The following is a 10884-nucleotide window of genomic DNA, read 5'->3' on the forward strand; positions in this document are numbered from 1 at the left end:
AGTTTAGAATATCAATAAAGCACCTCGGGGGTTTATGCTATATCCGCGATGCGTCGTGCCAAAGAACAGCCTTTAGCCCTTATATTGGTCATATACGACACACCCTCGTGCCTTATTGCTTAAATATACAAGGAATATCTACACAGGAAATAATGGCATAGCCTCTATACAGGGATATTCACATAACAGCATACACATTTCCAGCTGTACCGTATATGTATGAACATCTCGCTGGAGAGAGAGAGAACTAATTACTTAGACAGGTGAGATTTATGGCCCTCTCTCTCAGGACTGGTGGAGATCTTATCTGATCTGTGTCTAGTTCCACAGAGTCATAAATTGTACTATGCATGAGGGAGCACAAGGACAGTCTACTACAGACTACATAGGAATTAACCATCTCTGAACAATAACATATACTGCAAACCGCTCATGCATTCAATGCAATACATGCAATTATAAACGACATTCACATGGAGTATCTGAAATATGTACTGAACAAAAATATAAACGCAACATGCAACAATTTCAAAGATTTTACTGAGTTACAGTTCAAAGAAGGAAATCAGTCAATTGAAATAAACTCATTAGGCCCTAATTTATGGATTTGACATGACTGGTCAGGGGCGCAGCGATGGGCCCACCCACTTGGGAGCAAGGCCCACCCACTGGTGAGCCAGGCCAAGCTAATCAGAATGAGTTTTTCCCCACAAAAAGGCTTTATTACAGACAGAAATATATGTATATATTTTTGTTTAGTATACATAATCTGCAGTAGTACTATTCAGCTAAAGATTTAACAAGATAATTAGGCCAAAGGTGATTGCTTCCAGTCAATCACCATAAAGTAGCATTAACCCTCCCAACAATAAACCCGACAACTCACTTATTCCTAAAATAAACACACTGATACTTTGGTCGGCAGCTAAATCTGCATCATTGTCTGCAGACAATGATAGCAACTCTGACATCGAGGGGGAGGGGTCAGAGTCCAAATATGCATTCGGGCACTCTGATTGGTGGAAACCAGGAGGCTGTGATAGTTGAGAAGAGGACTATGGGGAAAGTCACATGCACAGGCATGTATTTTGTTGTTGTTGTTTTTTTAAACATATATTGCAGTAACGTCAAAGGGCTCTTATAACTTAGCGAGCTAGAAGGATAAAGTAATAAGCTAACTTTAAACGGAGCCTAACTTAGCAGGAGCAAAAAATAGGCTTCTAAGTTCTCATAATAACTTTGCTTTACAGAGAGCAGGCTACTGAGACAGACAGTGATTTGGAGCTCAGCGGTGAGGCTGAAGCAGGCTGCAATGCATGCAGGAGGAAACAGAGGAGACAGAGAGAGAGAGAGAGGAAGCAAGCAGAGTGTACTCTAATGCAACTCTTCGTCGTCTGATAATGAGAAATCACTGTCAGACCAATACGCAGCGGGTTGCGTGCTTAACATCATATTTATTAAATACGTTGAACACGGAAAAAACAAGAAATGCAGAAAACACGACAGGAGGCAGTTTTGCAGGCTATGACAACTAGCAGTGCAAAATCAACTACCCACAAAACCCCAGGTGAAAACAAGCTCCTAATATATGACTCTCAATCAGGAACAACGAAATACAGCTGTTCCTGATCGAGAGCCACACAGACAACAAAGAAATACACAAACCAGAAAACCCCTAGAAAACCAAAAACCAGAACATACACCCAAACCCTGGAACACATAAATATAACACCCCTCTAACCTACACATAACCCCCGGACCACATAGAACAAATACCCACTGCCACGTCCTGACCAAACTACAATTACAAATAATCCCTAATACTGGTCAGGACGTGACACAGAGTGAAGTTAGTACAGTGGTTCTCAAACTTGGGGTCTGGTCCTCATGTGGGGTCCACTAAGAAAATCTGTACTAATCTTATCAAACAAGTTAGGAACCTTAATTAAAAAAGAAGATATGTTTCAATATGAACATCTCCACATGGCGTATATTTATTTTTGGCCTCCATTAAATTGCAATCAGAATGCAAACAATGCAGTTCTAAAATGTCATATGTTTTCGTTTAAATCGTGATTGTTCATCATATCTCGATCGCCCATTGGACCCATTTATTATATTAATACAGAATCGTAAGTAGTATTCTAATAATTCATGTGAATGTGATAATACGATCATGTGTGTTCCATGGATGTCTGTTTGTTCGGGGGTTTGATTAGTCATACCTAGGAATACAAATGTGAACGCTATGTAGTTTGAAAAAACAGATATCTATGTAAAGAGTTGATTGTTTTATGCAATTCATCATTACAACTGACTGAATTGTCGCTGATTTTACGTGTCAGTATGAATCATTTCTCATATTTCCCCCCTTTCAGGGGTATAACATTACATTTGTATAGCTAATAGGCTATACAGTGCATTCGGAAAGTATTCAGACCCTTCACTTTTTCCACATTTTGTTACATTACAGCCATATTCTAAAATGGTTTAAATATTTTTTCCCCCTCATAAATCTGAACTCAATACACCATAATGACAAAGTAAAAACAGTTTTTTTAGAAACCCCCTGTCACAGCTGTCTTCAGGAAAGGACCAAAATGCAGCAGAGTTAGTGTTCGTCATCTTGAATTTAATAGAAAGAACACTATAACAAAAACAAACTGAGAAAACTGACAGCCAACAGTCCTGTCAGGTGCAACCACACTAAACAAGAAACAATTACCCACAACCCCAAAGAAAAACACACACTCCTATATAGGACTCCCAATCAAAGGCAACTCAACACACCTGCCTTCAATTGGGAGTCCTAATCACCAACACAACCATTCACACAAACAAAAACCCTGCCACATCCTGACCAAAACTAATCCAATTGCTCCCTCTGCTGGTCAGGATGTGACAGTACCCCCCCTCAAGGTGCAGACCCCGTAATGCACCTTACAAAAAGAAAACACAACAAAAAATCCCCAACACCCCAACAAAACCAATAAACAATAACCCCTAAACAATAAGGGAGGGAAGGGAGGGTGGCTGCCGTCAACAACGGCACTGTGCTACACCCTCCCTCCCCAACCCACCTATCCTGGAGGTGTCTCAGGTGCGGGACGTGGACCTCTCTCCACCTTCGGCGTCGCCCACTTCGATGGTGCCGATAGCTGCGCCGGGCAGACGGGCCACTCGGGCTGACCCTGGCAGACGGACCACTCGGGCTGGGCCAGAGGACAGGCGGGCCACTCGGGCTGGGCCGGAGGACAGGCGGGCCATTCGGGCTGGGCCGGAGGACAGGCGGGCCGCTCTGGTAGACCCGGAGGGCAGGCGGGCCGCTCTGGTAGACCCGGAGGGCAGGCGGGCCGCTCTGGTAGACCCGGAGGGCAGGCGGGCCGCTCTGGCAGACCCGGGCCGGGCAGTCGCGCCGCTCTGGCAGACCCGGGCAGTCGGGCCGCTCTGGCATCTCCGGGCAGTCGGGCCGCTCTGGCATCTCCGGGCAGTCGGGCCGCTCTGGCATCTCCTGACTGGCAGGCAGCTCTGGCGACTCCTGACTGGCAGGCAGCTCTGGCGACTCCTGACTGGCAGGCAGCTCTGGCGACTCCTGACTGGCAAGGCTGGGCTGAAACACTAGACCCCTGATGCGTGGGGCTGGTACTGGACGTGCCAGCCTGGAGACACGCACCTCCATGCTAGTGCGGGGAGCTGGCCTGGGGCTCCATTCTTGCCCCGCAAAACTGCCCTTGTGCCCCCCCCAAAAAAAATTATTGGGGCTGCCTCTCGAGTTTACTAAACTCTTCCATCGCCCTGGAAACGCTCCTCCTTAGCTCTGCCCACGTCCATCCTTCCTCCTCGTTCCTCTGCTGCTTGGTCCTGGTTTGGTGGGTAATTCTGTCACAGCTGTCTTCAGGAAAGGACCAAAATGCAGCAGAGTTAGTGTTCGTCATCTTGAATTTAATAGAAAGAACACTATAACAAAAACAAACTGAGAAAACTGACAGCCAACAGTCCTGTCAGGTGCAACCACACTAAACAAGAAACAATTACCCACAACCCCAAAGAAAAACACACACTCCTATATAGGACTCCCAATCAAAGGCAACTCAACACACCTGCCTTCAATTGGGAGTCCTAATCACCAACACAACCATTCACACAAACAAAAACCCTGCCACATCCTGACCAAAACTAATCCAATTGCTCCCTCTGCTGGTCAGGATGTGACCCCCCCCCCTGAAATATCACATTTACATAAGTGTTCAGACCCTTTACTCAGTACTTTGTTTAAGCATATTTGGCAGCGATTACAGCCTCGAGTCTTCTTGGCAACCCTGGATTTGGGGAGTTTCTCCCATTCTCTGCAGATCATCTCAAGCTCTGTCAGGTTGAATGGGGAGCGTCGCTGCACAGGCAATTTTCAGGTCTCTCCAGAGATGTTCGATCGGTGATGATATGTTATGTTTCATATGGTATGTATTCATGTGTGGATGTCCATCATGTGTTTTGTATAATATGTTACGAATTACAATTCATATAATATGTTACGAATTGTAATTTGTGGATGCAATTGAGTTTCCTGCAGTTGGGGAGCGTCGCTGCAAAGCTATTTTTGTTGTTGTTGATGGAACGTTGGAGGAGCGCTTCAGAGATGCATCTCTACAACAGCATCCTGGGGAGGCGCACTGGGAATGGACAAGCAAAACATTTTGCGCCCCTGCCTTTGACAAAGTGGGCACTGCTTATCAAAGGGCGGCATCAGCGCTCACCTAAAAAGCCCATATGCCACTGGTTGAGAGATATTGTCATTGTTTTTGTTCAGAATTATGTGAGGTTTTATGTGTTGTTGTTGGAGGTGTATCTTGGTCAGTTTAGCTTAGAAAATGCTGCCCCTGTCAATCTGCCGCCGCAGGCTGCCACCTAATCCTGCCTAATGAGCAGACCGGCCATGTCAGTGTCATATCATTGATTCACAGTGTCATGTTATTCATTCACAGTGTCATATCATTGATTCACAGTGTCATGTTATTCATTCACAGTGTCATATCATTGATTCACAGTGTCATGTTATTCATTCACAGTGTCATACCATTGATTCACAGTGTCATGTTATTCATTCACAGTGTCATATTATTGATACTCAGAGTCATATTTTGGATGCTTTGTTGATGTTTATTACAGACCTATACTCAAACACCACCACCCCCACCTCCCACCATGAGCCCAGGATATTCAGGGGATGCAGTGGGTCCTCCAACCCAGCTGCGCCAAGAAGCTTTACTGAGGGGAAATCAGCATCAGGTAGTCCACCCAGTTGTGGCTGAGTTCCCTCAATGCAATGAGGTGATGGGCCTGGTGTTGGGCCTGGAGCCACCCAAGGTAGAGGTCTCCCTGAAACAGAGGGAGCAGCTGAGTCATCAGGGGAGTGGTGGCTTGGTGTGCCTCCCTGCAGCGAGGGCCCAGGCGGAACCCAAGCTCTCTACGGAGGCTCCAGTAGTGGCACCGTCAGTGTCAATGTACTCAGTGAGGAGGCTCCCAAAGGTAAAGGCACCCAAAATGACAGATCTCACCCAGTGCTCTATCCATCGGTGTACAGTACAACATATTTATTTCCCATGAAGCAAGCAATATGTAGCTTATACTTCAAGGTGTATATTCTTCAAGTCACTAGATCTCACTCTTATTGAAACAGTGAGGAGTCATATCATTGATGATGTTAATGATAAGCAGAGTCATATTTTGGTTGTTTGATTTCATGTTTATTACAGACCTATCCTCCTCCACCACCACCCTCCATAAGGCCCGGATGGCCAGGGGATCCCTGTGGTCCTCAACCTGTTTCAACAACCTGCGCACATGGAAGAGAGGAGTAAAGACAGTCTTTTTGTTAACAGCAGTGAACCTAGAGGCCTGTATGTATGACTTTGAGTAAGCGTGCGAGTAACTAACAGGAATAGTGTCATTTATGGAGACTGAGGCTTCAACGTTTATTGGGATGAATCTTGTCCTGGAGGCAGCGCTGAGTGGTTTCTGCTAGATTGGCCAGCCGCAATGTCAAAATTGTCTATATCATAAAAAATTTATAGAAACAACATTTTCTTAATTTAAGGTTAGGGTTAGGCATAAGGTTAGCAGTATGGTTAAGGTTAGGGGTAAGGTTAGGGGTATGTTTAATGTGATTTTATGACTTAGTGGTTGTGCCAGCTAGTGACCACCCTGAAGAGCTGCCTTCAGTACATGAGTCATCCCAATACAGTGAGGGAAAAAAGTATTTGATCCCCTGCTGATTTTGTACGTTTGCCCACTGACAAAGAAATGATCGGTCTATAATTTTAATGGTAGGTTTATTTGACCAGTGAGAGACAGAATAACAACAAAAAAATCCAGAAAAACGCATGTCAAAAATGTTATAAATTGATTTGCATTTTAATGAGGGAAACTTCCGCCGAAGTCGGTCCCTCTCCTTGTTTGGGCGGTGTTCGGCGGTCGACGTCACCGACCTTCTAGCCATCACTGATCCATTTTTCATTTTCCATTGGTTTTACATTTACATTACATTTAAGTCATTTAGCAGACGCTCTTATCCAGAGAGACTTACAAATTGGTGCATTCACCTTATGATATCCAGTGGCACAACCACTTTACAATAGTGCATCTTGTCTTCCTTCACACCTGGTTCCAATCCCATCAATTACATGTTGTGTATTTAACCCTCTGTTTCCCCTCATGTCCTTGTCGGAGATTGTTTTATTGTATGTGATTGTTTTCTACCCACTTTGTTATTTTTATATATTTTGGTTTTTGGAGTTTGGTCAGCATTTATTAAACGACTCCGTTTATACCAAGTTCGATCTCCTGCGCCTGACTTCCCTGCCACCAACATGCACCCATTACAATTGAGTGATAGTTAAAGATAGAGAATGGTAGATGGCTAAAGATTGATTCTCATTCCTATCCTTTTCTCTGTCAGATTGTCTGGCATCCTATGCTCAACAGGTGGTTGGATACGAGGGTACCACAGGAGGAGGTATGAACTTTCAACTGACCTTTTAAATCAGAGCAAAGCAATTGTAGAAACTGTGTGTTATTAAATTGCTTTTACTAATTGTTTTTAAATTGTATTGATAGATATGTTTACAGAGCAAGCCTCTACCACCTCCCTCACCAATTGGGATGTACCCCCCTCCACCAATGGGGAACACAGGCTATCTGGGGGACTCTGGTAGTCTTCCCAAGGGTATCAATATTACAGCAGGTGCCTACATGAGACTTAACTTCTCATACTGCTTCAGCCAATCATGGCTCTGTCTGGTGTCTAAGTTTCCCCCCTACTTACAGCAGGTCTGTGCAGTGACCCTAACCCCCAGATGAACCCGAATGGGAACGCTGTAGCGGTATTTATTAGAGAGGGGTAAAGATAAAGAGTAGTATAGAGAGAGTACCACTACCAGACCCACACACATCAGCAGAAGAGACTGCCTAGAGTGTAGCCTGTTTACCAGATAGCCAGTGGAGAGAAAAGAGAAGACACACCCTATAAAACCCACATCACAGCACAGGGGTAACCCCACCAAGAATACCTCCTACAATAATAATAATAATGGCAGAGCAATTGAACAGCAACTTCATAGAAACAATTTACAAGAAAGAACCCAGTCATTAACAGAGGATTTGCAATAATCTGTATTATTTTCCAGTGGAGGAGTGCAGAGGGTATGAATACCTACAATCTCACTCAGACTGTCAACAGTGTAACTAGGTTGAATATAAAATATCCTCTGAAATCCTCTTTGATTGATTTGATTTTAACCATATACTCCTCATCGTTTTAATGCTTCTGGTATTTTTGCAAATGACATAAGTGATCACTGTGCAATTGCCTGTGTGAGAGATGGTAAAATTCCTAAGAAATCTCCACGTGTCATTATGAAAAGAAACTGGAAGCGGTTTGATATTCAAGGTTTTTTACATGATGTATCTAGCATTGAATGGAATAGAATGGATGTAATCCCTGATGTTGAACTAGCCTTTTCTTAATTCCACAACGCATTCCAGGATGTATGCAATAGGCATGCCCCTTTTAAAAAAAATCAGGATTAAGGGCAGAGAGAACCCTTGGTTTACTAAGGAACTTAGGGAACGAAATGCTATGTGGGCTAAAGCAAGAGGGACTGGTTTGGCAGATGATTGGATGGCTTTTAAACGTCTTCGAAATATGGGTGTGGCTATGATCCGTAAATTAAAAGCAGACCACTACCTGAAATCTACTTCACAAAATGTAAATAATCAATCCAAATTTTGGCAAGTAGTGAAAGGTTTGGAGTGCAGAAAAGATACACAACTTCCTAAACAATTGTTGGTTGACACACAGATTATAACTGAGAGAACCTCAATTCTTAAAGCCTTGAATCAGCATTTTTTAGATGCAGGCAGTTTATTTGAAAAGGTCAAAGGTATAATTGAGCCCCCTATAAATTTACCTGACACCCCTGTGCACTCCTTCACCAGGTTCTCCTTTTCATCCTTCTCTGTTTCAGAAGTGTGTAAAGCCATGAAAGAAATTGATTAAAAAAAATCCCCTGGCCCTGATGAACTAGACCCCCGCCTCCTACACCTAGCCACAGACATCATTGCTCCACCTTAACATGTATTTTCAACCTTACACTTGATGTTAAGGAAATCCCCAAGTTACGGAAATCTGCTTTTGTACTGCCTCTCCTGAAAGGTGGAGATCCTTTGCTACTTGACAACTATCGACCCATATCAAAATTGTCTGTACTGTCAACGGTACTGGAGTCCTTAGTTAGTAGGCAGCTAAAGACCTACTTCCAAGAAAACAACCTCTTAAATGGAATGCAATCAGGTTTTAGGTCTGGCCACAGCACTGTTTCAGCAACATTGAAGGTTTTAAATGACATCCACTGTGCTCTTGATAAGAAGATACATTGTGTGTCTGTTTTTATTGATTTGTCGAAGGCTTTTGACACCGTGGACCATGTTGTGTTAGTGCAAAGGTTAAAATGTTGTGGAATTACTGGTCATGCTCTAGATTGGTTTATAAATTACCTATCAAATCGTACACAATGTGTAATGGCGGATGGTTGTAAATCTGAGTCCATATAGGTGTGCTCAGGTGTTCCGCAAGGTTCTATTTTGGGCCCACTGTTGTTCATTTTGTATATCAACAACATTGGGGATCTTATTGAAACAGCGGATGTTAATTTTTATGCAGATGATACTGTTCTTTATTCAAGTGGTAGTAGTTTATCTTTATCTTTTGAAAATGCCCAAAGAGCATTTAACATCATACAACAGAATCTGTATGATATAAAGCTGATTCTAAATTCGGGTAAAACAAAATGCATGGTATTTTCAAATGCCAGGCATGTTACAAATCATATCATTGCTACATTGGCTGGCCATACTATAGAGCAAGTTAAAGTGTACAAATATTTTGGTGTGTGGGTTGATGATAAGCTGAGCTTCACTGTGCATGTAAAGAACTTGATAAGGAAGCTCAAGCTGAAAATAGGATTTTATTACCGGCATAAGGCTTGTTTTTCTTTTGAGGCCAGGAAGGAGCTGGTACGATGTACATTACTGTCTGTTTTAGATTTTAGTGATGTTATATATATGCAGGCCTCAGCCACTACCCTGAGAGCACTTGATTCAGTGTATCATGCAGCCCTCAGGTTCATTATAAATCAGAAACGTCTAACACATCATTGTGATCTCTACAGCGCTGTTGGCTGGTCGTCATTGACCTTGCGTAGGCTTAAACACTGGTATACACTGATTTATAAGGACATATTGGGTAAAATGCCATTTTATCTCTGTTCTTTTTTAGTTAGGTCAGTAAATAAATATATATTACAGTCCCATTCTGATTTGCTTCTAACAGTACCAAAAATTAGAACAGGTCATGGTAGAAATAGTTTTAGTTACTTAGCACCGTGTTCCTGGAATTCTCTCCTGAACATTTTAAAATGTGATGATCTAGTTTCGTTGGTGGAGTTTAAACACTTGATTGATGTATATATCATAGAAGAGTGTAAATGTTTTTAGGCCAGCTGTTTTTAGTCAAGATGTTTGTGTTTTTAATGTAATATGTAATTGTTGTACTGTATGTGTGTTTCTAGTTTTGTTTAATGTTGTTTTAGTGTATGTAAGTTGTTTTGTCTGAAACGTTGTCCCCCCTGCTGCTATTGGACCAGGTCTCTCTTGGAAAATAGATGTTATCTCAATGAGAAAAAACCTGTATAAATAAAAAAAATTATAGACAAAAGAATTCATAGACAAAACAAAGGCCTTAAAATGTCCACAATCTTCTCGGCCACATGTCATTAGTACACACCAGCTCAATACAGTTCAGCTAACAATACACAACTTGCAAGCAACCTCCCTTTTAACTACAATGTCAACCCAAATACTTCTGTCAGGGCAATAATAGTCCAGCACTAATGAACATCAACGGGAAGTGCATTTGAAAAATAGAACGTCTGCTGCATTGTAAAGCACTGGAACGATAGAGGGGAGAGAGAGAGAGAGAGAGCGATCTTAGCTGTTGACTTCAGGCTTGCAGTAGTACTGTCTGACTGTCCGATGGTTTGTATGTCAAAGCTTCGCAGCAATGTTGCTACTAATCCATGCGATCCATAACCGGTCCACAGCTGTTCGTGACAGACATGTATGCTCTGATGGCACCGATGGAAGTCCCACCTGAGGGTCAGTATTGGTTATAAGTTGTTCTTGCTATTCTTCTACATGCTTGATAGGCTGGTGAGCTAAGGAAAGCTCCCACCTTTTTGACACCCTGTTTGCTGGTAAATCAAATCAAATACAATTTTATTTGTCACATACACATGGTTAGCAGGTGTTAATGCAAGTGTAGCGAAATGC

The sequence above is a fragment of the Salmo salar genome, chromosome ssa02, assembly GCF_905237065.1.
Source record: "Salmo salar chromosome ssa02, Ssal_v3.1, whole genome shotgun sequence".
Classification (NCBI taxonomy): Eukaryota; Metazoa; Chordata; class Actinopteri; order Salmoniformes; family Salmonidae; genus Salmo; species Salmo salar.